The sequence below is a fragment of the Nelusetta ayraudi genome, unplaced genomic scaffold, assembly GCF_046127955.1.
Source record: "Nelusetta ayraudi isolate G7.1 ecotype Tasmania unplaced genomic scaffold, CSIRO-AGI_Nayr_v1 ptg000056l, whole genome shotgun sequence".
Lineage (NCBI taxonomy): Eukaryota > Metazoa > Chordata > Actinopteri > Tetraodontiformes > Monacanthidae > Nelusetta > Nelusetta ayraudi.
The window spans coordinates 2,564,890-2,589,830 of NW_027466106.1; the positions used below are offsets into that span (position 1 = coordinate 2,564,890).

Below are 24,941 nucleotides of genomic sequence, written 5' to 3' on the forward strand. Positions count from 1 at the left end.
GGACGAGAAAAACGCCCCTCATGGTATCATAGATTGACTCACAGTTGGGCAAAATTACTGCCAGTATGGTGCCAGGGGGAACGCACTGGGAGCCTTGCTGTATTCTACGACGGCATTGTGCTTTCTTTCTCTTTTTCTACAAGCGACAATTTGCAAGATTATCCCCATCCAAAGGCCAGGCCATTAACTAGATTGTTCATAAACTAGGCCAAACACTGAGGATAATGGAGGCAGAACGCCACTGGTTTCGTCGGCCATTGTGAGTTTCGCCCCTTTGCGTACGCGACGGCGAAGGAAATTGCGCGTCAGTTCATCGAGCGGCAAAATATGCCACGGCATGGGGGAAAAAAAAACAGTTGCATCCTGTGTAAGCGCATGAAATATTGACCTGAGGTCTTGCAGCTATTCAATTACACGTGATGTCTCCTCCTTTCCACTGCGTATTGATCCAGGTGATCTGTGGAACCAAGTATATGCAATAAGCCCATAGAGCTTGATTATTTTGCAGCTTTTGACCCCATCAGCGGGCCCTGAATTATATATTTTTGCTATCAAAAGAATGCGCAGTTGAGACCGGCCCACGCCAATCCAAGAGCATTTCCTCTGGTGACCTTGGAATCAGGATTTGGACTGTTGAGGAGGGCAGCTTGTTGTCCAGTGTCCAGTCAGATTGATATCTTAACCCCTGTCGGAAGTGGAGACATCACTTAAGGTTTGCTTATCATTTGGTGCCAGAGGGAAGCATGCATTTAGCGCAGAGAATGGGTTGTACTGTGACTAAAGTGTACACTGTTGTCAGGCTACCGGCAAAAAAAAAAAAAAACCTCCAAAAAACAGCAATGAGATGCTTGGGAATCATCGGAAACACCGTCGTTTAAAATGACAGAGATACACAGCAGTGTTGTCTCAATGCGTTTTTCCCGGCACCTGAAAGGCTTCGTACTGTGACAGGAATTTCAATGACTTCTCCACCTTTTTTGTGGCATAGCGGTGCAGCGATTTTCACCGTCGCCTCACAGCAAGCAGGTCACAGGTTCGACTCCGAGACCGGACCCCGAGTGCAGGAGAAGCACTGATAGAAAGTGGATGAATGGATGAATGGATGAATGGATGGATGGATGGATGGATTCCTACCCTTTTCAGCTGTCAAATCTTGCAATACTGAAATTGATGCCGCGCTGATCGACCCACCTCCCCAAACCATTGACGCTCGGGCAGCGTCTGGCCCTCGGAACTGCACGTCCACCTGTCTGGATTGTAGATTGCATTACCACGGGAAAAAGATCAGATTTTTCACACTCGCCACATGTTTTTGAGAATTCATGCAGTAGAGTATCGACGTCGAGTGTCTTTAAAAAACACAATGTTTCCACATTAAATATCATAAAATTGCGCAGAGTATCGATTTTTTTCCTTCCCCCCTCTACTCACAGTCTAGACGCCTCTTTGATCGCAAAGCCTCCTACAAATCAAACCGATACTTCACGTCTCAGCACTTGACCGCACGCGGCTGCAGCTCGCGGCTGCGCGGGGCCGGGCGGCTGACCTACATACGCCGCGGAAACGACAGGCCGCGGCTACGGCAGCGAGGGTGGAGAATTTGCGGAGCCGGTGGAGTAGATTGGGAACCCACCGCCGGGGGTGAAAGGCGGCCCGACCGAAAGCTTTTTTTACCACGGCGGCGACTCGGCAGAAGTGTTGGCGGCCGCACGGAGGCGACGAGGCCGCCGAACCTCTCGAGTGCTGCTTTTATGGCCAAGCTCCCGCGGCCAAGACCCCTCGGCACCTCGCTGGCGTAAACACACTCGCCGGGGTTGATATTAAAGCAACAGGCCGCGAGTCGTCTTGCGAGATGGTCGCCGGCGCGCTCGTAGTGTGTGTTACGTAAGCCCCCGAGCGCAGAGAGAGAGAGAGAGACTTTTTCTTTTCTACGCGGCGGGCAGAAAGTGGCTCGATAGTCTCCACCCGCCTGGGGAGCGCAGCTCTATCTCTTCGCTCTCCCCGCCCGCCTGTCCGCCCCTCAGCTCCCCGTCATTAGCATCCGATGAAAATAGACGGGCCAGCTGAGGTGTCGACGCGCTCGCCCCGCGGACACGCACGCCCTCTTTCCCGAGCAGCCGGGCGTCCGTCGGCGAGGCTTCTGTCTCGGAGTGCGCGGCCTGCACTCGGCCGTGATTGGAGACAAGCGGCGCTTTTTCACTTTGCGTCCGGATTCTGAGGGCGACGCCGGGGAAGGAGCCGATCGATCCCCGGCCGGCGACCTCTGCGCCGCTGTGCTCATTACGTCGCGCCGATTGTTCCCCCGTCGCATGATGATGTGTGTTTCCTTTCACCTCCCGCTCACATGTGTGCGCCACATGAATAATGCCGTGGCGCATGTGTGAGTGCCACTGTGTTTGTGTGTGTGTGTGTGTGTTTGCAGTATGTAGGGCGAATGTTGCTAAGAGAGAGCGCTGAATTTTTCATGCAGCTCTGGTGAAGTTTACAGCCTCTCAGCAGCCACCGGGAAGGAACATCTTCCCTCGCCAGCCGGCGCCTGGCGCGCAGCCGTTTTCATGAAATAATAGTAATCGCATGAAAGGGCAAAGGCGCCGTTCAAACGACTGCATTTATGACGTAATAAATGGGAGTCAGAGAACGAGATTGTATTCATTCACAATCGGCGCATGTCCGAGTTTGTCGGCATTGCGGAAACGTCTGAAACGATCTCATTTTACCGCCAACGCGCACTTCTTACCGTGTGCATCGTAGCGTTTGATGCACGAATGAGACTCAGAGGAATTTTTATTCCTTCTATTCTTGCCAACGTGGGAAAAAATAATCAGCGCACATTTGCCTCAGGTGTGATAATCTGTCTCTCCACAAGCTGCTAATCAACAACAGAAGCTCCCTCTTGCTGCTGCCGCTTATACGCTTGGATCAGGATTCCTGCAAAGATTTGTTGTCGCTCGACTCGTCATTGTGTTGCTCGAAATAGCGGGCCGTGTTTTCATCAGATAAAATAAATGTTCCGGTCCTGTTGCGCACGGCGCTCTCTGCTGTACTTGAGTCTGACCAGCGAGGCACCAGTCCGCTCTTATTTACAACCCAACTGCCGCCGGGCACCATTAATTGCCTTCCAGTCGCCAGATTGGTTTCTGTCTCCATGTGTGGCCATGACGCCCGTGCTGCATCTTTTTTTGATCGAATCTCCTGTTTCACCGGTGGACATGTGCGCCACCTTATAACGTATATCTTTAGTTACTGTGGCAGGATAATGTTCCAGACTGTTACAGTGTCAACACAGTGCGCTTCTGTAGTATTTTGTCCCTGATCACAGCGCTGCAGATGAAAATCATGATGCAAACAGGATGTAAGAGCCTGTGGTTACTGATGGTGTTGCACAATTACACCACATACTGTTTTGTAAGCATTCAAAGTTTACCAGCACAGTTTCTGGAGAGTTTTACCATTTTTTGTCTCTTTCAAAAAAATGACATGACCTTTATGCATTTCTTGTATTTTTACAAAATTGTTTTGACAACAAAACTACTTTTTCTTAAAGCTACTTTTTCTTCTATTTTCAACTCTGCAGAGTCACTTTCACCACTTTGTAGTTTTGCACTTTTGGGGGCAGCAGAAGTTTTTCCACACAGCTTAAAGCAAGAAAGTATTGTTCTGGGAACACTAAGGCGAAGTCGGGAATCATGTTAACATTACCGCCCTTGTCATGTGAGCATCCCTCTCTCTGTTTTCAGCTGGAAGGAAATCTGCGCTTCACACTTTTGAAAGGCACGCTGATGAAGCGCTGTGACAGCAAAGCGTTTGCCCTCGGTGCGGCTCGCTAATGAAGTAATGAACAAACAGAAATAACAAACAGGGCTGATGTATTCGTGCACGCTATTGATTTGCCAATTGATTAAGTGGTTGAGTACAGGAGATCATTTTGCAGCAGCGGGGCTGTCCTTCTCCTGCACATCACTTTAACAAAGCAGCAGCACGGTATTGTTTGGCGGTGCAGATCTGTGGATGTTATGAATACCCTGCGGCTGTGTTGCGAATCGCATAATTCCCTTAGTGCACTTCGGCGCAGTACACTTATTGTGTGGTGGACTAATCTCGACGTGAGCCGCGTTGTCCCAGATCATGCCCTGTCGTTTTGCACTTATTGCGGTGACTCGTCTTCTTCTTCTGCAACTTTATTATTGACTGACTATGCTTGGATAGGGTTTGCAAACACGGCAAAGGAAGCTAAGGCAGCAATTTGTTAAGCATAACATGAATGCAGCATTAATGCGCAATTAAAAATATGTCACCCTCTTTAGGAGCGTGTAGTAGTAGTAGTACGATTAGTATGATGTCCATTTAAGGGAAGCATGACTGATTTGTGCTGTCCTTCATCTACTTGCACTTATTGTAATGGAAGCACATCCATCCTCACTTTGCTTTTCCTTGTTTCCTCAGTATAACTTTCACTTCCGAGGCTCCTGGTGCACGTCAGGAGTGCTTGACTTTGAGAAAGTTAAGGCAGTGCTGTTATTTGTCAACCCATTTGATGACGCAATTCGTTCTAATTCCCTGGAAAACAAACGCCGAACGAGCTTCGATGACGTTGGAAAAGCGCCAGATTGCCGACCCCTTATGCAAACTATCCAGAGATTTTCTCTTTTCTGAAAAGCATCTCTGATGTAGGGCAGCACGATGTAGCCGCGCGCGCTCTTATCAATACATTTTCCCCACCATCCTACATTGTTCATGAGTCATAAAGCGGAGAGGGAACTGAATACATTTCCATCTTTTTTCTCAGTCGAGAGCCAGATTGAAGGGTTCTTGTACTGCCTGTCTCTCTCTCTCTCCCTCTCTCTCTCTCTCTCTCTCTCTCTCTATCTGCAATCAGAAGATCAGGAAGACAGAGAGCAAGAGGGAGACAAGGGTGGGGGAGGAGGGGGTGAGGTGGGATGAACTCTAATTGCCAGATCAGAGAGAAATCTTTGTATTTGAAGTGGTGCTCTTTGTGCGCTAGCTTGCCAGCCAGGCAATTTCTTTTTCCTGCATATGAAAACATGCGTGTGCCCCCCTCCCCCTACTACCCCCCCCCCCCGACGCACTGCTGATGGAAAGTGTGGGTGTTTGGCAGACACTGTTGGATGGAAAATTGGCATTTATGGCTTTGCGCGGTTCAAACTAATCCATTCTGGCTGTATTTGCTGACATCAATACCTAAACGGCAATTAGAGGGGCTGGAATTAGCGGCACATGCTAGCGTCGATGGGGGTGTCGCTCCGCTGTATTTCAGAAAACCACTGACGTATGAGATAATCCATGTGGGCCGCGGTGCATCTTCTGACGGTGAAACACGCCGCTGATTATACAAACACAAGAACTGGCTGGAGCCTGTTTACAATGGAAACAGTCACGTATAGCAGCTGATCAGATTGGTTAATCCTGACTAGCCCCACTTTGGATTTAGAAAGACTGAAAAGGCGAACAGGGGAAATACAGATGACACTCACAGGAAGTTCTGTTTATTTTTTTTCTCTCAAAAATTAGGAAGGAACATGGACTTAAAGCATTTTAAAGCAACTTTGTTTTTGTGTTTGCAGAATGGCCGACTCTCCTTCGCACTTCTTCGAAACTTCTACTTTCCCTTGCATTCTCTCTCTGCATCTGTTTTATCTTCCTTCCAGCGCGTCTGCTGTTCCTTAATTAACCCGTGCTTATGGATTAAACAAATAAGACATACTGCATCAATTAGTGCTGTGTGGAGATACCGGTGTCTCGTCTCCCGGCTGCAACTCTACGCCAGAGCTATAAAACGACCTTGGACCGTCCCAGCTGCATTTCTCTTCCCAGCTTCTCTCACTATGTTTTTTAGTTTTTTGTTGTTGTTGTGCAGGCCAACTTGATAACCTGTGAACGACCTACAAGACAGAATCTAACCTTTTTTTTTTAAAAAAAGTCTTGACCCTGATCATCTGGGCCGGCGAGCTGTCAGATAAGATCTCCGACACCGATCCTGGCCGCTCTGAGCCGACAGACAGACAGAAGATACTTTGGCCCGCGCGGCTCTAAGCCGTCCCCTCCGTGTATTGTCTGCAACAGCTGGAGTTTTCAGTCCCGTCTGCTGCGAGGGTTATGTAAAGGTCTGAGAAGAGCCTGGGCGAAAAAGATACCGGCTGACTAAGGCCTCTTTTTTATTTTTTCTCTCCTGTCTGCTCATTTAATTCCTGCTCAACATTTTTTGCCAAAGATTATAGGAGAGACCCTGCCAGGGTTGGGAATGATTCCTCTGATGTGTGTGTGTGTGTGTGTGTGTGTGTGTGTGTGTTAACGCGACGGTCCTAATGAGGACGTAGACGCTCCATGAGCTCCACAGAGGGAAACAGACAGGATGACGCCTTCAGCCGCGGTTCTCTGCTGCGTTCGTCTGTGTTCAACGCTTGTATCCGTCTTTAAATATTGATCTGACCTTGTTTTTTTTTTTGTTTTTTTTGGCCCCCACCCTCCCCTCCCCCCAGGTCTCCACACCCGCCGCCGTTCGCATCGCACGCAGCCGCGTGTGTGCAGGCAGCGGCAGTCGCTGCGTCGAACGCGCTCCCCTGTTGTTTCCAGTGACAACTTGTTTCCTCTTCCGCTGTCGTGTTTTGCCCGACGTGTTCGCCGCCGTGTCTCGGCTAATTAATCCGTTCTAAATATCGTCACGCTCCGGTGTGCCTTTTTTTCCCCGCCGGCAGTGATTTCCCGTCACGCCGGACATACTTTCGGACGGACGCACGACGCTTCGACGCCTCGCAGCGGCACCTGTTAGCGAGATCTTGGGCAAAGTAGTGATACGTCTGTACGTCCCATTCTGACAGGTTCATCTCGAGTTTATTTCACACTTCTCCTCAAATGCCGTACACAATTTATTGTATATAAGTGTAAGCAACACTGTTCATTCATGTGGAGCAGAAATCTGAGTTTGTGTCATCGGTTTTAACTGTTCAGTCACTAAGACGCGACTGATCGCAAAACACATCGGGGTGTTTGATGGAGAAACGCCGCAGCCGAGCCACTTTTCACTCGGCTGTCTGAATCCTCTCTCATATGCAGCATCAGTATGCGAGCTGTTCTCTTCCCTAGGTTGGCGTAGGCATAAGTAGGGCACAATGGTTTCGTCACAGCGGGGGTGGGGGTGGTGGGTGGGATTGTCTCCCGACTACAATTCCAGATGAAGACGTCGAGTGTGGCGAGCGCGGCCGTTTAACAGGAAGAGCGTGTGAATTAATTAACGACCGGCCGGGGCTCCACGTCAGCGCCCGCCGCTGGCTACGTGTCCGCGCCGTCGGAGCGCTCTCGGAGAATTAAACAGGGTGGATAAAACGCAGCCCAGGCGGCGCTGTGAAGTTGGCCGAGTGTTGGAACACCGGAGCGGAACGCTTCCCGTTACCTGTCTGCGCGTTTCCAGCCTGGAAGCCCCGGCTCTCGGCTTTCTATTCCCTTCGCTGCCGGTGCCGCCGCCGCCCTCCCACTCTCACGGCCTCTGTTGCTCACTTTCAGCCCTTTGATGTTTTCCAGTGAACTCGCAGCATCGCTCTAACTTTCTTTATTCTCCTTTTCTCTTATTTATTTATTTATTTATTTATTTATTTATTTTTATCTGGCGCTGACACACAAACGCCCCTTCCCCTTTCTCTCGCCCCAACCTCCTCACCGAAGGAGCATCCATCTACCCATCCATCCACCCATCCATCCACCTCAGTCCCTGCTCTCACATCCCCTCGTCTCTCTTTGAAGTCATCAGAGCCCCAGCCGGAGCTCACGCCACTCCAGTCGGCTTTTATCCTCGTCGAGAGCGAGCGAGAGAGAGAGAGAGAGAGAGAGAGAGAGAGAGAGATAGGAGAGAAATGTATTTAGCCCTCGCCGCAGCGCAGTCATCTCCCCTCCTCTGTGTGTGAAATGATTCACTCGTGACTCGTAGCTTTATTGGGAACTCTCCCCAAACAAACAAGCGGTGGACACTGTTTATTTATTTATTTTTTTCGACCAGATCGACTGGAATCGCAACTGAGAACATTTCACTCGGCCACTCGGCGCCTCATTCTCGCTAAGCAACGAGGGAACCCGTCTCCCGCAGGCAATTACGCCTCAGTAATTAAGGCGGCCGTGAACGAGCTCCGTCGCTCCAAATCCAATACTGGAGAAATCATAAAAGTCACAAAAAAACCTGTTGTAAAAGCAATTTTTCTGAAGTTGATGACTTCATATGTTGGACACACGTGTTTTCATTTTCCAGACACCTTTGTGGAGCTTCGCAACTCATCATCCTGGCAGCCAGACATGGACGCACACAGACACACACTCTCTCACACTCTTGGCTTTTGGTGCAGCCTGACACCATTAGTTCAACTCGGCTACAGCGCAGTTCAGTCAAACAGTGGCTGGTTCCGGCTGGCGGTGGCTGCCACCGTCCCACCTCAGGCCTTTGCACTGCCGGAATGTCGAAACCACCAACGATATCCAGACGTTATGATAATTTAATTAAGTGCGCACGGCACCCGGTGTGGACTCGGCTGTGTGCGACCTTTGAATGCAAAGTGAATACGGGGAGCTGAGCACTAAAGTTAAAATTGGGAGGCTTGGCTTGCGGAGATGTTGTAGCTGTGTAACCTGAAGGAAATACCCAGCAGCTAGTGTCTGTCATGTAAATTATCTTATTATTGGAGGAAAAGTACAGTATGAATGCATGTCATTGTGTTATTTTTAGTATCTGTCATTTTTTTTTTAAAGTTTTAATGAAAGCAGCTGTTAAGGCCAGAGCTCAGGTAGGAACAGAATGGCAAAAGACTAACTCAGAGAAAAGAAAAAACATGGGTTTTATTGTCGCCACAGCAAAAAAACCAAATCACAACGCACGACTCAAAACTGTAGAAATCGTGGCAAGCAAAAATCTTAGACGGAAAAAATTGCAAGAAAAGAGGCCCGAGGCTACCATGAGTGGCTGAAAAGATCTGGCAGCGAAGTGAAGTCTCATCCGGTGTTTTAATGGAGCACTCTGTTAGGGTGGATTAGAAATTATTTATTTGGATTAGCCCCTTGAGATGCATCATATTGTTTTCAAGGGAGTCCATATATATAAACAAACAAGGAATCAATACACAAACATTAACGACAACTCGACAATGCATAAATGAATACATCGCTCGAAGAACAAAGACAGACAACAAACAAATAAAGTCAAAAGAAAAACTGCAGTTGACTTCATGAGGATATCAAAACAGCAACAAACGAGTTTCCTCCGTAGGGTGGCTGAGCGAAGGCACCCTTAGGGACAGCCGGGGAGCTCAGTTACCCAGGAGGAGCTTGGAGTAGAGCCGCTGAGCTGAGGTGGCTCGGGCATCTGTTCCGGATGCCTCCTGGACGCCTCCTTGGAGAGGTGTTCTGGGCATGTCCCACTGGGAGGAGACCTCGAGGAAGACCCAGGACACGCTGGAGGAGGGACTACGTCTCTCGGCTGGCCTGGGAACGCCTTGGCATCCCGCCAGCTGAGCTGGAGGAGGTGACTGGGGCCAGGGAAGTCTGGACATCTCTGCTGAGACTGCTGCCCCCACGACCCGACTCCGCAGGAAGTGGTAGAAGATGGATGGAAGTTACTAATAAATAGTCCAGGCCTCATCCCCATAGGCGGGGAATGTGGGTTAAGGTTAGGGTTATGGTTTGGCTCACGACCATATTATAGTGGGTCTTTTCTTTCTGGGACCAGAAAATTCTAAAACAAAAAAAAAAAAAAAAAAAAAAAAGAAAGAAAAAGAAAACACCTGAAAAACACAAACAAAGAGGGAACGACAGAACATGAAACACAAAAACCAAAACCAGCCGCGGAAGAATAAAAAGGCGAGTATTTGAACTTTAAGTGCCTAATATTTGACGACAGCTTGCTCGCTGTCGAAACAGCACGCTCCCTCAAACGGAGAGGGTAAACATCCATCTTGCCAGCACGAGGGTGATATTATTTAGCTACAAGCGCACCTGTGCCTGGCGGCGCCGCAAAGTGAAGCAACGCGAACACGTTTGCATGTTTCCGTGTTTCTATTCCAGTCCGGGAGGAAGTGTGAAAAAAATACAACATGCACACAGAAACTGAGCCGCCTCAGCGTGTTGGAAGCCAGCTGGACCTCCGCATCTTCCCTCCATCGAGGAAGCCTATTCCTCTTCCTTCCTATTCCCTCAAACATGGTGCATTTCTCTGCTTGAAAAGATGACTTAAGGTTCAAGCATGAAGCTGCAAATCAGCTCACAAGTTTCTACTCCATCCTGGACATCGGCGAGAACCTGAGCATATGTGGTCGAGTCAATCCAAACATCAATACCATCGACGCCAAGGACAACTTAATCTCGTATCGATAGCGGTAGCATGTTTGGCCGAATCCTCAGCGCAAGAGTTCAATCACCTCGACTTGACCCGTTTCATCCCCGGAGAGAGAGAGACAGAGAGAGACAGAGAGAGAGAAAGAGAGAGAGAGAGAGGCGTTGATGCAGTCGCAGCTTCTTGTTGCACCTGCACGTTAGGCTCCTCCCCCTGCGCCGCACCGCTCTGTCGCGTTGTGCGCACGTCGCATGACTCAGCGTAAGTATGAGCGGGAGAGAGAGAGAGAGAGAGAAAGAGAGAGAGAGAGAGCGAGAGAGAGAGAGAGAGAGAGAGAGATGTTCCAACGATCACGCAGACACAGAGCAGAGCTGTTGCACTGGTTTATGGAAAAGAGATCAACGTTTTAACAAAAAGAAAAGCTGCGGCTCAGGATCACCACTGCAGTGTTTACTGAGAGGCAGTCGCATTTGACCTCTTGCCACTTAGCCCCGCCCCCTCAGTGTTGCGTTGCATTTAGATGCACGGTGTCCAGATTTGGCTATCGATGAAGGCAATGTTGTGAAGACCTGTTTGATTCTGTGTCTGTGTTACATTGATGAAGATAGTGTAGTTTACTCGCAAGAGTCACTCAAGTAATTTCACGAGTATCAGTATAGACGTTGTGTTTTTGCGTCAGGACTAAAGCCTGTTCATGAGCCTGTTCCGAAGGTTTTATCGAGCTGCACAAGGAAAAACAATAAGATTTAACCTTAACTTAAAGAAGCCCTGCTGCTGTTGATAGATATGACTTTGCCTTTGTTGTGGGAGCATATGAACATCATATCCATCATTATTTAGGTCATTGAATAACCTGGGGGAACGGAGCCAGCGAACCTTTCATGGTATGCATTAGCGACCCCTGCAACGTAACAACAAAACCATGACAAAACAGCCCCACCTGATTGAAGATCACACCGTGAACGCAGGAACACAGCGATGCTCTGCACAGCAACAGCCAAACTGCACGTTGCGTAACACAAGAAAACGGACGCGTTTCTTGAAGGACTTTGGCTACTTGAGTTGTTGCACATGGCTCGTGTTCAAGGACAAAGACGCGGACCTCCGGTGCTTACCGAAGGTCAAAGTGCACAAAGAAAGGATCCAATTACTTTGTTCGCCGCTAATAATTAAGGCGTACTGTATCAGTGTCTCCATCTCCCGCCTGCTCGGCCTGTAAATCAGTGGCTGGACAACGTTAACTGTGTTTCCCATCTTCCCAATAAAACCTCGGCCATGGACGTGGCCGGCATCCTCCACCGACTGCGCCGCCTCTTTTCTTTTGTGCTGCCTGTTCGGTACAGATAAAATATGTTATCTAACGCTTGAGCGGAGCAGAAAGAGGACGACACCGGTCACGTCTCACAATGCATTGGGACATGGTAGTGGTGGGGGTGGTGGTGGTGGTGGTGGTGGTGGGGGGGCTCTCATATTCTCTCGCAACAGACTTATTTGATTTGTTGATATTGGCTGGCTGTGCCTGCCATGTCAGAGGCAGAGCAGCTCTGTCCATAAACGGAGGGAGCGGTCAGCGGCGAGGTGAACGGCAAGATTTGCAAGCAACCAAGCGTTGGTGCGGCGGTTTACCGAGGCGATTAACGCTTGTGACACGGCCTCCGACTGCGCCGACTTGCAGCGTGTTTTCAGTCGCGACGTGAGATGAATTGTTTGCCACGTTTGGCATAGTAAAAAATCTACTCGTCCACGAAGCTGCCATCATCGACGGCACAGTTAACCTCCCATTACACGCATGCAGTTAATGTAGAAGGCGTGGAGTTTACAAAGCAGATGCGGTCGCCATGGCAATGCACGATTATGCAAGGGAAATAAAAAAAACTGGGTAAATTAGAGTATTCATTTTTTTGCATTTCCCATGAGCCTTTTCGAATGCAAACCCTAAAATAGGATGTCGATGGGAACCCTGCCGTCTGAAACGTTTTATTTCTCCCCGTTGTCAGACCTTTATCTTTGCCAAGGGAGCAAAATTGACTCCTTTCTGACTGGAGATGGCCTGTTTTTTTCCTCCACCCCAGAACACATTCAATCATTCATCAAATTCATTGCCTCACGGTTTCGAGTGTCACCGGCGTTCAACTCTCTGCCCCTTATCAGCTTATTGTCAGTCGCGTCTGCTGTGTCCTCTGAAGCGTACCCCGTCCTGTCAGATATCCAGCCCTTGTCTCGTGTCTGTTCCGAAGACAGAGGGCGGAGGAAGAAGAAGAAGAAGAAGAAGAAGAAGAAGAAGAAGAAGAAGAAGAAGAAGAAGAAGAATGTCAGCCTGCCTGCATCCAGCTGCTTTGCTCTGATTGGTATTCAGGGCACACGGGCTCTTCCTGAGTGTCTGTTGCACGTGCCAAGGAGGAATGTAGGAAACCGAGGGGCTGGAGCGAAGAGGAGGAGCAGGAGGAGGAGACAAGGAGTTAACGTCCCTCCATCTTTGTACACCTAAAAATAGACAGCACCCTCCCTGTTTTTTGTTTTTTGATTTTTTTTTTTCTCAACTCCCAGCACATCTTTGTTTCCACACCCGGCGGCTCCCTCTGTGGATCTTCCTCTGCCGCTTTCCATCCCTCCATCCTTCCTTGCAACCTCCCTTCACCCCCCCTCCCCCCACCCCCCACGGCTCTGTTTGGTCTGAGTAAACATCCTCTTGGGTGCCAAAGGATAAGACTCCTTTAAGCGTGACCCCCAGACAGTTTGGACAGCGCCAACAGGCTCGGCTTGATGACGGATTAACTCTGGCAGTCATTTGCTTTTAACGCCACAGTACCACCCCCCCCCACCCCCGTCTAGACGGCGCCGCTCTCACCATCACAATGAGAATCGCAGTCGTCGGATGTCAGCTGATGAAGATGAAATCAGTTGCTGATAACTGGTTATTGCAAAAAAAATGAAAAAAGCAAAAAAACAAAAGTTTTCCTCTCACACGACAACTGCGTTTTGTACTTTGCGTGCATTTGATGGACGCACGGTGCACGTTCGCACAGGGGTGCGGCGGCGTCCACGCGCGGCAAACTTTTGCACAAAACTGTTGCATTTCTTTGTACGCTAATTTATGGTAGCATGCTGTTTGAGTGATGAAATCATGGTAGGTGGGCAGGAGGGATATTGGCTTTCAGTGGATTATGTTCTAGCACATGGCCAACCTTGGCTTAGTCATCGCGCCCACTGCCCGCCCACCAAGAAGATGAGAGGGAGAGAGAGAGAGAGGGAAAAAAAGAGAGACAGAGACTCGCACACAGAGAGAGAGAGAGAGAGATAGAGAGAAAGAGAGAGAGAGGCCTTGCCCCGGGAACAGTGTTCCACCAGCAGCCAATAACTGCAGATTATAGAAAGATTTAGAAATAGACAGAGAGCAGAGTCTAGAAAGCAGCCAGCAGACAAGTAGAGGTTCAGGCGTCAGGAGTGCTTTTCCACCACGAGGCAGCATAAAGATGTAAAGCACCAAAAAATAAGGCTGGATATGAAAACGAAATAAATAAAAGCGACTGAGGAAGAAGAAGGCATGTGGTACTTCAGCTTCGTCCACTTCTAGTTCAAACAACTCAGGTTTTTGCATCAAGCACATTAAATCACGAGTGGGTTTTCCCCTCCCAGAGAGAGAAGAATCTGTTCAGTTTTCCCAAAATGGAAAAAGTACGTGGTCCTGGACATAAACTGCCCTAGGCGACAAAAAGTAAAAGTAGTCGAGGTTACAAATCAGTTAGAAAACAGTCACCGTGGCAACGCACCATTAGGCAAGTTGAAAACGAGGATGTTGGGCTATAAGAATTAGCAAGCAAGCGTGTAATTTTTGTTTTTTTTTAATCTTATCTGGCATAAATTTACTCCTTTCCAACTGAAGTTGATCCGACAATAATCAAACACTTGTTTATTGATTAATTACAACACACATAACCGAACGTGAGGCCTCATCTGCTCCACCAGCCACCACAGCCCACAACTCAAAGCACTTTCGTGGTGGCTGCCAGGGAATAATCCGACTCTGTATTGCAACTGTGTGTAAAGTTGTTGTCATTCTCAACATGATTTAATTCCACTGTCCAATTAATCACAGTTAGTCCTCTAGTGGCTTCAGTCATGGTCATTACAGTTGAATTAGAGACTGAGCAGACAGTGAACGGTGAAGCCATTTATCAGTGTTGCTTCCTGACCAGCGGAGCTCAAGTTGTCTATTTACTCTTCTTGTAGTCTTTTTTTTTTTACATCGTTTTCTCATTTTCTGATAAGACACTGTGTTCTCCTGCCTGCTGCTAATTAGTGAAGCTTTACCGTGAACCACAAGGACCCCCAGACGCTGCATACCTCAGCCAAGGCCACCAGCCCCGCTCCTCTTTGATGTGCAAAGTCTGCTAACGCACGTGTCTCGTGTTGAATATGTTACTTTACCTCTTGCTGAGACGCCTAACCCCGTGTTGTAGCTGCCGTCTAGCTTTTTTTTAGCGTCCGGAGCCTTCAGCTGCCGAGTTGGTTTGGGAATTTCAAAAAGCACAAACAAGTTTAAAGCTCTGTCTCCGCACTGTCTCTCCCACTCCATCTGTCCGGGTTTGAACAAAGAGCTGCAGGTGTCCCTGCGCGTTTGATGTGCACCTCTGAATGCACATGACATTCAACAAAAGGGACCTGCCGTGCACCTTTCTGCAGAGTGCACAGGTGTAGCCGTGTTTCGCTGCGCTTTAGAACTTCTTCAATCGGGCGAGAAGTGATTATTTTTTTTCCCCGGTTCCTGTTTGATTTTAGCCAGATTTCATGGTTTATTGGTGTCCACCTGCTCCAGATCTACTCCTAACTCTGCAGAACTACAACATCCTTCTCTTTGATCGCTTGTTTTATCGTTTTTTATGAAACCGGGCCAGCAGTTTTGTTTTATGTTTTACCAATTGCAACATCCTGATGGAATTGCATCAGACTTTTTGCACGGGTGGGATTGTGGGCTTGACAGGCACCACGTTCATCTGTGGGACCTGCAGGGGGGTTCAGTCCTCGGGGGGTGGGGGGGCGGGAACTACCGCAGGCGAAACTTCTCGCACGTCTCTGTTCAGTCGTCTCGAAGGGGAAAGACTGATACACACGAGTGCGGCAGGCAATGTCAGATTTTTAAGACTAAAAATAAGTCATTTGAAAATTGGAAAAGTGAAGTGATTTGTATTCTGCCTTGTTTAAAATCGGGAATTGTAGGAGATTTCATATAGGTCCTTGGCTGCATAAAACATTAAATAGCCGGCAAATCTGGAACAGAGACTGCATTAATATCCGCAGTGTCAGATGAGGATAAATGGATGGCTGACTGGCTTTCATTCATGATTCAATGCCTCTTTCTCTTCCTTCCTTCCTGGTAGAAGGATGTCCCTCAGGGAGAACAATGTTGAGGTGTCAGGGGAGGTATTTTGCATGCTTCTGCAGCCATAACACCAGGGGAGATCATTCTCCAGGGATAGGGTGGTAGAGGGGTAAGGGGCAGGGGCTCCAACATGAGCCTTAACAAAAAAAAAAAAAGGAGAAAAAACAGCTGCCAGAAGTTGACAAAGCGCTGCGAAGGAGGCCGCTGTGGATGTAACGTATTGGCTGGCAGCCATCTGGAAAGCGCGCTAAATGAACTATGATAATACGGGGAGCCGACCAAAGAACAGATGATGGACTTTTGCAACTGCTGCCTCCGCTGTTCCACATGCAAATGTGCTGCCGGTGAGTTTTGTTTATTTCACCTCCAGCTAGAAAATAATGGGCCCTTTTTTTTGTCAGAAGTATTTTGGTGAGAAGACCAAACGTTGGAGGATATTTCTTTTTCAAATATTACCTTTAAAGAAGTAAAAGGAACCCACAACACGGCTGTTTGTCTATTTATTCAGGTTTTTATTTTGTTCAGTAACGTCTGAGGAGCATAAATTGGCTTGGGATGCACAAAAATGGTGAACCAGCAAACTTGTCTAATGGTTGCATTAAGGCACGATTCAAAGTTTGGATAATGCTTTAAATCATCCGGCTGAAATTGATGTTGTTTGGTGGCCTATTGTCATATATTCTTTCACAAGACAGCATTTTTTTTAAAAAAAAAAGCCATTTCATTAATAATGGCTGATTTCTTGCAGACAAAATTAAATGTTGTTGTGCTGTTTTATAAAACATTTTTATCTTTGTTTGGCCTCCTGAAAAGCTTTGTCAGACCAACCAGGGCGGTCGGTTTCACAAAAACCTCCAGCGCACCACCGGGCTGAAGGTGAGGTGAGGTGTTTTTACCTCGACCCCTCACCACATTTGCTCAAAGTTTGGCTAAAAGACGCCCGTTCCAGTCTGTGCAGGCACTGACACGCAGCGAAATGTACGAATTTGCATAAGCGCTCACACTTCCAGAGTGTCAGTCTTTGATACAGTTATGGAAAAGCTTGAAAGTAAAGTTCAAACACTTCTGACTTTTTTCATCCCCGCACCCGGGAAAGTTGTACAAAGCGGGTGTGATTTTGAAATTTTCTGCTAAGATTCACTCTTTTTCTTCAGACGACTGTGTAACCTCACCTCACTCTCACTTTTCCTCCTCTCTATTTTTCTGGTGGTTGAGTCCTTTGATAATAACATTCTCACATTATTTCCCACTGGTGAAGTTTGCTTTTATAAGACACTTAAAAATACTCCAACATCAGCAGATTTTCCTCGCTGGCCATGTAAACAATGGCAACAATTTTGATTGTTATTGGCCAAACATTCATACTTTTTATATGTTCTATTTCACAGTTTTCATTTTATTGTCAGACAGTGGTAGCCTTACTTTAGTGATTTCAGTTATTTGGGAGGAACACCAAGTGCACGGTGCTTTTAACATGTAAAGGAAAAAAGTCAGGACGCCACTTGGAGAATCTCAAGTCCATATCAACACATTGGAAACCAGAGGTCTTGCATCCCTGCAGTTGTGTTTTCATATACTAGAACAAAAGAGGAAAATCGTCCAGACAACGTCGAGAAACTTTTAAAAACCGTCATAGTCGACAACATCCTCTTACTGTCAACCCATTAGAATGTAAAGAGGGGGGAAAAAAAATCCATATTTCATTGCATGCGCTGAGACCAGCACTGCTGCGAGGTGTTTTACAGCCGGAGCTCACAGGCCGTTCTTATGCCGCTCGTCCATTATGGAAATAGTGAACGTGATGGTGGCGACTGGTGCTTTGTAAAAAAGACATTAGCGACGGTCGGTCTGAGGCAGTGGAGGCGAGGAGGAGTAATCATCATCTGAAAAATTTATAGATCCGTGCTGCTCGCAAGAATAGAAGCACGAGCCGCTAATGCAGGGCCGCCTTGCCTGATCATGTTTACCTTTACGGATGTAAATTAAAAAAAAAAAAAAAAAGAAACATCAGAGGATGATATGTAAACAAGGTGGGGAAGAAAAAGAGCAGCGGTGATGTAGCCGTTAAAAGAAAACGGATGCATCAGCGGAACGATGGCTCAGTTTATTTTGGACAACGAGGCGGGCGGGTGTTAAAGAATTGCCCAACGCAGCAGAGTGTATCACGCAGCAAAGTGCAGATGTTGTTAAATGGATAATCACTGGTTTGTGTCGCGCTCTGCCTGCCAGCGTATGGAGTGGAGCCTCACTTTCGATGAAGTTAATTGCCACCTCTCCAGGCGCTGCAGTCACCTGGGCATCTGTTTGGTATTTTTATCCCGTTGTGTCACAGACTGTCTGTCGTCCCTCCATGGTCGGAAAAATTGTAGCTATAAAGCGCTAAATCACATCCCAAGGCGCCTCAGAGCACTTTGCGCAACCAAAGAGAAACCAACTGCTTCCTCCAGAGTGAGCATGAAGCCACAGTGGCCAAGACAAACTCCCCAGTGGGAAGAAACCTCAAGCAGACCCCGACTGTGGTGGGCGGCCGTCTGCTTTGACTGCAGCTATGCGAGCTCCACAAAAAAAAACAAACATGCTCAGTCATCGATGACCTGACAGCAGGTAGAAAGAAACATTAAAATATTGATATAATACAAGATGAATTTGCAGTAATTTCCCCTTATTCCTATAAAATTTCAATACGACTGTATGTTCGCACTGCAACTTATTATGCAGCGCAGGTCAAGCAAAATAGGGGGCAGCAAACGGACACGCCTTTCAACCGTCCTTTTACATGCCTGCACATCCCAACACACACACACACACACACACTACTTCTGCACGCACTTCCATTCAGTCTTATGAATGAACAATGGCGTGCAGCCATAGATGTCCTTGTGATAGTGGTCACAGAGCGTGTTGCTGTGGCAACTCCAAGACTTAAGATTCATGGCATCTATTCAACAACCTTGTCAGCATGAACTCAATAACTTTACCCCTCCACACACACACACGCACAGACACGCACACACACACACACACACACACACACCTACCCAGAGGGTAATTTTACTTTGAATACCCAAGTGGTGCAGTGCTGCACTTCTGCAGGGCCCAAGTGTCGGACTGAGTTTGTATTCAGCCGGAAGAATGTTTCCGTCAGTCGGGCCGCTCATTTGAATTCCTCTTGTTGTTCTCTAAACGGCATTTACAGTCGATTGTGTTGTGTTTTAGTGTTGAATCTGCCCCTCTGCTCCTTCTTTTTAGGCCTTATCCTTTGCCGATATCAATCTATGGACCAACTGCAGTCCTGTGTTGCAATTGGTTTGGGTCCAGCACCGCCGCCACCCCAAGTACTCGATGAGCAGTGACAGAAAATTAGATGCATTTAATAGACAAATGGATCTTAGTTGGGGGATTTTTCTTTAGTATAAAGTTTGTGTCAGCTCATTTTTTTCATTTTGAAAATTCTTTTCACTGATAAAAAAAACCCCAAAAAACTTCCAAGCATTCAAAGACTTTATAAACCAGATCTGAGGCAAATATGAAATATGTGAGACGTCTCTTTTATTGAGGGATTACAGACCAGTTAGTCAGTAGATGGACATTTTGTAAAGTGGATTTATGGGGGTTAATAAGATGTGCAACTCCAACACCCACTTATCAGCTTGTCTTAGATGTGCAGCCAGGATACATTGTCCATTATAATATTTCATTTTGTTGACATGTTCTAATTTATCAGCAGTGATTTCCCTCTGAGACTCAAGAGCAGTGTTGGTGCTTTTCTTTGGGTTAAAGTTCCCAAAGTAATAGGCTCCAAAAGCCTTGATATATATTCATTGTTTCTTAATGCTAGTGGAGCAGCCTTGCACGGTTAATCGACTGGAAAAAAACAACTCCTCGTAGGTCTCCAGTAAATAGCATGTTTATCCCTCTGGGGGAAGTGTCAGTGCCCTTTGTGAAATGACAAAGAGCGCGTGGCCAGAACAGCCTGCAACACACTTTCTGAAAAGTGCAGCCGGCAACGGAAGGAAGCAACGGATGGATTTGGCTGATTCCCGGGGAGTTCACTGACAGGATAGGCACCAAGTCAGTTTGACATAATGAGACCTTTAAAGTTTTATTCAAATGATTTAATATTCCATCTCCAACCTGAGGCAAAGTTCTTCTACTTCTTCTTCTACGTCGTCCTCTAGATTTCTGAACAGGCACCAGGAAACAGGTTTTTCTTTTTCTTGACGTGTTTGCGTACGGCTCAATGCCACTCGCTTACAAAGGGGAGAAAAAAAAAATCCCTTGCTCTGAAATAAAGACGGGCTTTGTCTCAGACGTTTAATATCTTACATAACAGGAGAGAATCTAGTTAAAGCCGTTTGAAAAAAGAAAGAGTTTTCTTTTTCTCTTGAAGTTCATCAGACTCTCAGATTTTCTCATCGCCGTCTAAATCTGGGTCAGCGCTGAGGAGGCAGCACAACATCACTTGAATATTTCACCATCAGACAGCGAGGCAGAGGGAGATGGGCCGCCAGGCCTTTTCCTTTTTTTTGCTTTGCGGAAAGTGAAAACCTGACAGAAGTGCACCGCCGGCTGAGGAATCATGGGAAAACACACAAACGCCACCTGGAGCGTGCTTTCAGGCTCCGCTGCACCAAGTTTCTGCCGTTTTATTGCAGCATATAGAGCACGGTGGCACATTTTCTCCCACTTCAATGTCACCAGGATGACGAAGGAGGTTTGGCTAACCTTGCAACCAGGAAGTGCCTCTCCGGTATGGCACTGCATGCACGCCCGTGCACTTTCACTCCTGAAGTTTTCCATTAACAACAGTGCGCTTATGGATTTTATCTCTATGCAATTTTTTTTTTTTTTTTAACAAGACCTCTGAGTCATTTGTGGCAACACCACTCTACTGCCGCTTTAATGCAGCGCCAGCAGCAGCATCAGCATCAGCAGCAAAGACCTTTAAGTGGCTTTGTTGTCATAATATTGATCCCGCTAAACGCTGACCTTCAATCTGTGTTTTATACATCTTCTTCTTCCTCTTCTTCTTCTTCTTCTTCTGCCTCTTCTTCTTCTTCTGTTGAACATAAACCCAAAACTACCCACCCTTCTCTTCCTCCTCCTCCTCCTCTCAGCGCCGGGGCTGCCGTCGGCGGAGCCGAGCGCCACAGTTCACAGAGAAACGAGATCAAGCAGCTGCGGAGACTGTTTTTTCCCCGAGTCAAGCTGTCACGGTTTTAAAGCCGCGGGTTCTATTTAGGCTGCTCTCGCACCGCCTCGGGCTGCCAGACTTGAGTCTCCCAGTCTCCTGTTTTGATGTTGTGCCTTTTTAAAATACAATAACCACACGCGCACACACGCCCACCCAGCCCCTGAATATCCAGGGAGCTTTTCATAATGCATGTGCGCGCCCGTGCGTTGCTGTCAGTGTGCGCGTGGATCCTCTCACGGGGGTGGGTTACAGATAATCAGCGTTCCGTGCGTGACACGGCGATAAGAGCCGCAGCGATGCGACTCCCTTTGCGTTGTTTTGGGCGGGGGTGGGGGTGGGGGTGGAGTTGTGGGGGGGCTATCGGTCCCTGGCAGCGCGCAAAAAAAATAAAATAAAAAGAACTTGTCCTTGGATAACACTGCGGAGGTAAAACCCTTCTGCCTGTGCATCTGGCGCGGTAATATTCAAGCCGTCACAGTGCCGGCAACCAGACAGTGGGGGGTAGGGAGGGGGGTGAGAGAGGAGGAGATAAAGGGAAGGAGAGCTTTCAGCACACAGAGTGAGGTTTGCTTCTTTTTCTTTCTTTCTTTCTTTCTTTGCAACATCTGCAACCGGCAGACTAAAGCCGCGGCGGCGAGTTTCTCAGCTGAATAACGGCAGGAGCGAGCGTCGCTCCCTGATAGGAACGAGCGACCACGCAGGATGAACTCACCGCCACGCCGTCGGTCAACTGAACACGACCGTCACCTTGAGTCTGGCAGCAGCCCTTGTAACAATCCACCCTTGTTTTCTGACTGCAACAGTAATGATTGCTTGATTATATTAAAATTGCTTGTGCAGGGCAACAAAGTGTTGTAGTCTGAACTGTAACAAGGAGGTTGTGGGTTTGATTCCCAGGTTTATACGTATACGTATATGTTAATACGAAAAGAATTACCTTTCCTTCCCGTTCTTCTTTAGTTTACACTTAATGGATTCTGGGGATTAAGGAACCAAGTTTAAAGTTGGAGACTTGAAAGAGTAAAGCATGAGCGTCTATTTGAGCCCAGCTGCGAGTGTTGCTGCGTTGTCTTCTTCAGCTGTACTGGGTTCGTCCTCGTAGTCTTGGATCAGTTCGAGATTTCTAATCGACCTCGCTTGCCTGTAACTCAAACTCTCCACCTGAGAGTAAATCCTTTGACTGCCATTAAGCTTTGTGTTTGGAACTGCTTACGCTCTGGATAAATCCAGAGTTCTTCCCGACTCTCTGCTGCGATTCGGATCATCCAACCGCCCAACACTACTTTTCAGTTTTCTGTGTGGGCTGTTTCCACTTCTGCAGCTCAAAGACATGCATGTGTGTGGCACTGTGATTGGTCCAGGGTGTAACCCCGCCTCCACCCTAATCACAGCAGGGATAGACTTCAGTGTCCCTCTGACCCTGAGTGCAGGATGAGTGGTGAAGATGGATGGATGAATGGATGGATGGATGGATGGAGGAATTTATTTTTCAATGTATCATTTACAGCTTAGTCACTATTTTAGCACTGACCAAAAACACAGTACGTACCTAATGCTAATGCTAATGCCGCCTCGTGCACCAATAGGAAGCCTCAAGCGTTAGCGACCAGGCTAACCACTAGCCACTTGTGCTAGCCACCTAGAATCTGACTTTGGAGAATTTGCAAGGTGTTTTTCACCCTTGTTTGCTGTTTAAGTATCGACAGCTGCTTGAGAAACAAACCCCGCGGAAACTGATCCCCCCTCTGTCTTTACAACCAACAACCTCAGATGGAAACAGAAGCAAGCCGGCTTCTCCTCCACCTGCCCGCTTAACTGCGGGGAGAGCCGACGCCGATCACTCGTAAATGAGCCGATCCGAGGGAAAACCGCCGGCGTCGAGAGCAGCATCGCACGGCAGCTAAAGACGAAAACCTTTGCATTAACTGATTTTCGCAGCGCCTCATTTCTCCCCAAAACGGCCGCGCCTAATAGTGCACTTACAACACGGGCTTAAAATAAATCAAATAGGCCGCCATTGATTTGGAAACCTGTATCGGGAAAAAAAAAAAGGCTTTTGGCTTCCAACGATGCCTCTGAACATTCCGACAGGCGCCCTGAGCATCTCCGCCTCCCCTTCCCTTCCCTCCCCACCCCTTCCCCACCCACCCTCCCACTCTCACCAAGACCCACCCTGCCAGGTTTCGGACGCCCGCAGCCCTTGTTGCTTTCGCACTGCATGTACCGAGTCCAGTAGCCATCATCACACCGTGAGTCAGTCACGCAGCCAAAACACTCGCTGTTATTCTGCAAAGAGGCTGCAACGATGCAGTCAGACCGCTCCGGGTGGGTGGGAGGATGGATGGATGGATGGATGGATGGATGGATGGATGGATGGGGGACGAAGAGTGAGAGAGAGAGGGAGACTTTTGCTCTCTCTTGTGGGAAAACGACTTTCCTCTCTTCCCTGTGCCGCGGCGCCGCGCAGCAACCCCAGACTTGAAGAGCGCTCCAGATCCTGAATATTCATGCTGGTGGCATTTTACCGCGTGTGGGCGGCGCCCGGGTTTGTAGAGACGGCAGCGAGTGTGTGAAGTATCGATCACCGCCACTGCTGTTGTCCTTGTTTGCTCTGTGTCTCGCTGCCGAGGCCGCCTCTCGGTTCTCGGAGGGGGAGAAGAAAGACGCGGCGAGAGAGAGAAAGAGAGAGAGAAGGTTGGGGTTGCGAGACGAATCGGTCAGGATCACTCGGCGTTTTTTCTCTCCCTCTGCCGATTTTTATAAGGTTCACCGCTGAGGTGCAGACATCGACCAGCGTGGGGCCTCGGAGGACCAACTTAGACATCAGTGTGTGAGGAGGAGAGAAAGAAGGAGCGGTGGCTAAAAAAAGGGAGAAGCCAATTGATAGGTTTAAACTTAGTGCAAGAATACATTTTCTAGACATCCCTTCATGGGTGGATATAAATGAGTCTGTCATGCACACACACACACACACACACACACACAAAGACGCACACGCACACACAGAGTGGAATTATTTAATCTATCCTCATCAAATATTCTCCAGTCACTAACTGGGACAATTTTAGCCTCGGGGTATTTAATCAACTACATGCTTTCATTATTATTACATTACGGCGCCGCGTCGGCGCACGTGAGCTACCCGCGCCAAAGAAGTCGCACCAAAGTGTTTTACTAATCAGCGCAATCTCCGTCTCGTCGGTGTTGGACTGGAGTTGTTTGTGTTGTTTGTAAGTGACACTCGTCGCATTTCGCCCACCACTTCTAGTCACCGTCTTCTATTTTACACCGCTGAAGTCCCGCTGTGTAACATTTCCAGCGTAGAAAATACAACTGTATGTGTTTGCACTAAATCAATGAATAAAGACTAAAAATGAATAACTTGTGTTTTCGTTCGTTCTATTTTCATACAGAGCAGGTTGGGAGGAGGCAGCCACGTTGCTCCACTGCGTATCTACTGTAGCCAAGATATGACGTCACAACGTCCATTTCATTAGTGTTTAATCATTGTTCAAACTGATAATCGTGCCTTAATAAAACTCAGGGGACCTTCGCTGCTCCTGTCTGAATAATCACAGGTGATAATTCTTTTATTAACTGGCTGTGTGACAAAATTGCAAAAGGGAAAAAAAAAAAGGCTGCGAAAGAAACAGGAAATTTAAGTCGCCTAACTCTCAGGTTCATTAAATTCTTTACAGGCGGCTCGAGGGCGGAACTCTTCCTTCTTTTTTGTAAAAAAAAAAAAGAAAAAGAAAAAAAAGACAATTTATTGTGTTGTTGCTTGTTTTTGTGTGTGCGCGAGCGTGTGTGTGTTTGTGCGTATACACGCTCGTCATGTGTGCACTGTGACTGTAGGGGCAGAGTTCTTGGGAACTTCGCTGGCATCTGATCCAGCTGAAATATCAGGGCGGCGCTCTGCTCAGCGTTCTGCTCCCGTCTGTGTTTTCTGGGAAACGTGGCTGCCTCTGTGTTGCCTTGCCAGACCCTGGAGACAAGTGCCAGTGTGATTCGGTCCCAGACAAGAGTTTCGGCAACAGTGCGCA

The 24,941-nt window shown here is 47.8% G+C and overlaps 1 protein-coding gene across 4 annotated transcripts in view; it reads left to right on the forward strand.

The window, feature by feature from the left end:
* rgs7a (regulator of G protein signaling 7a) overlaps nucleotides 1–24,941 on the forward strand; it is a 46,832-nt gene that overhangs the window by 772 nt on the left and 21,119 nt on the right. The gene's annotated exons all lie outside the window — the stretch shown is intronic.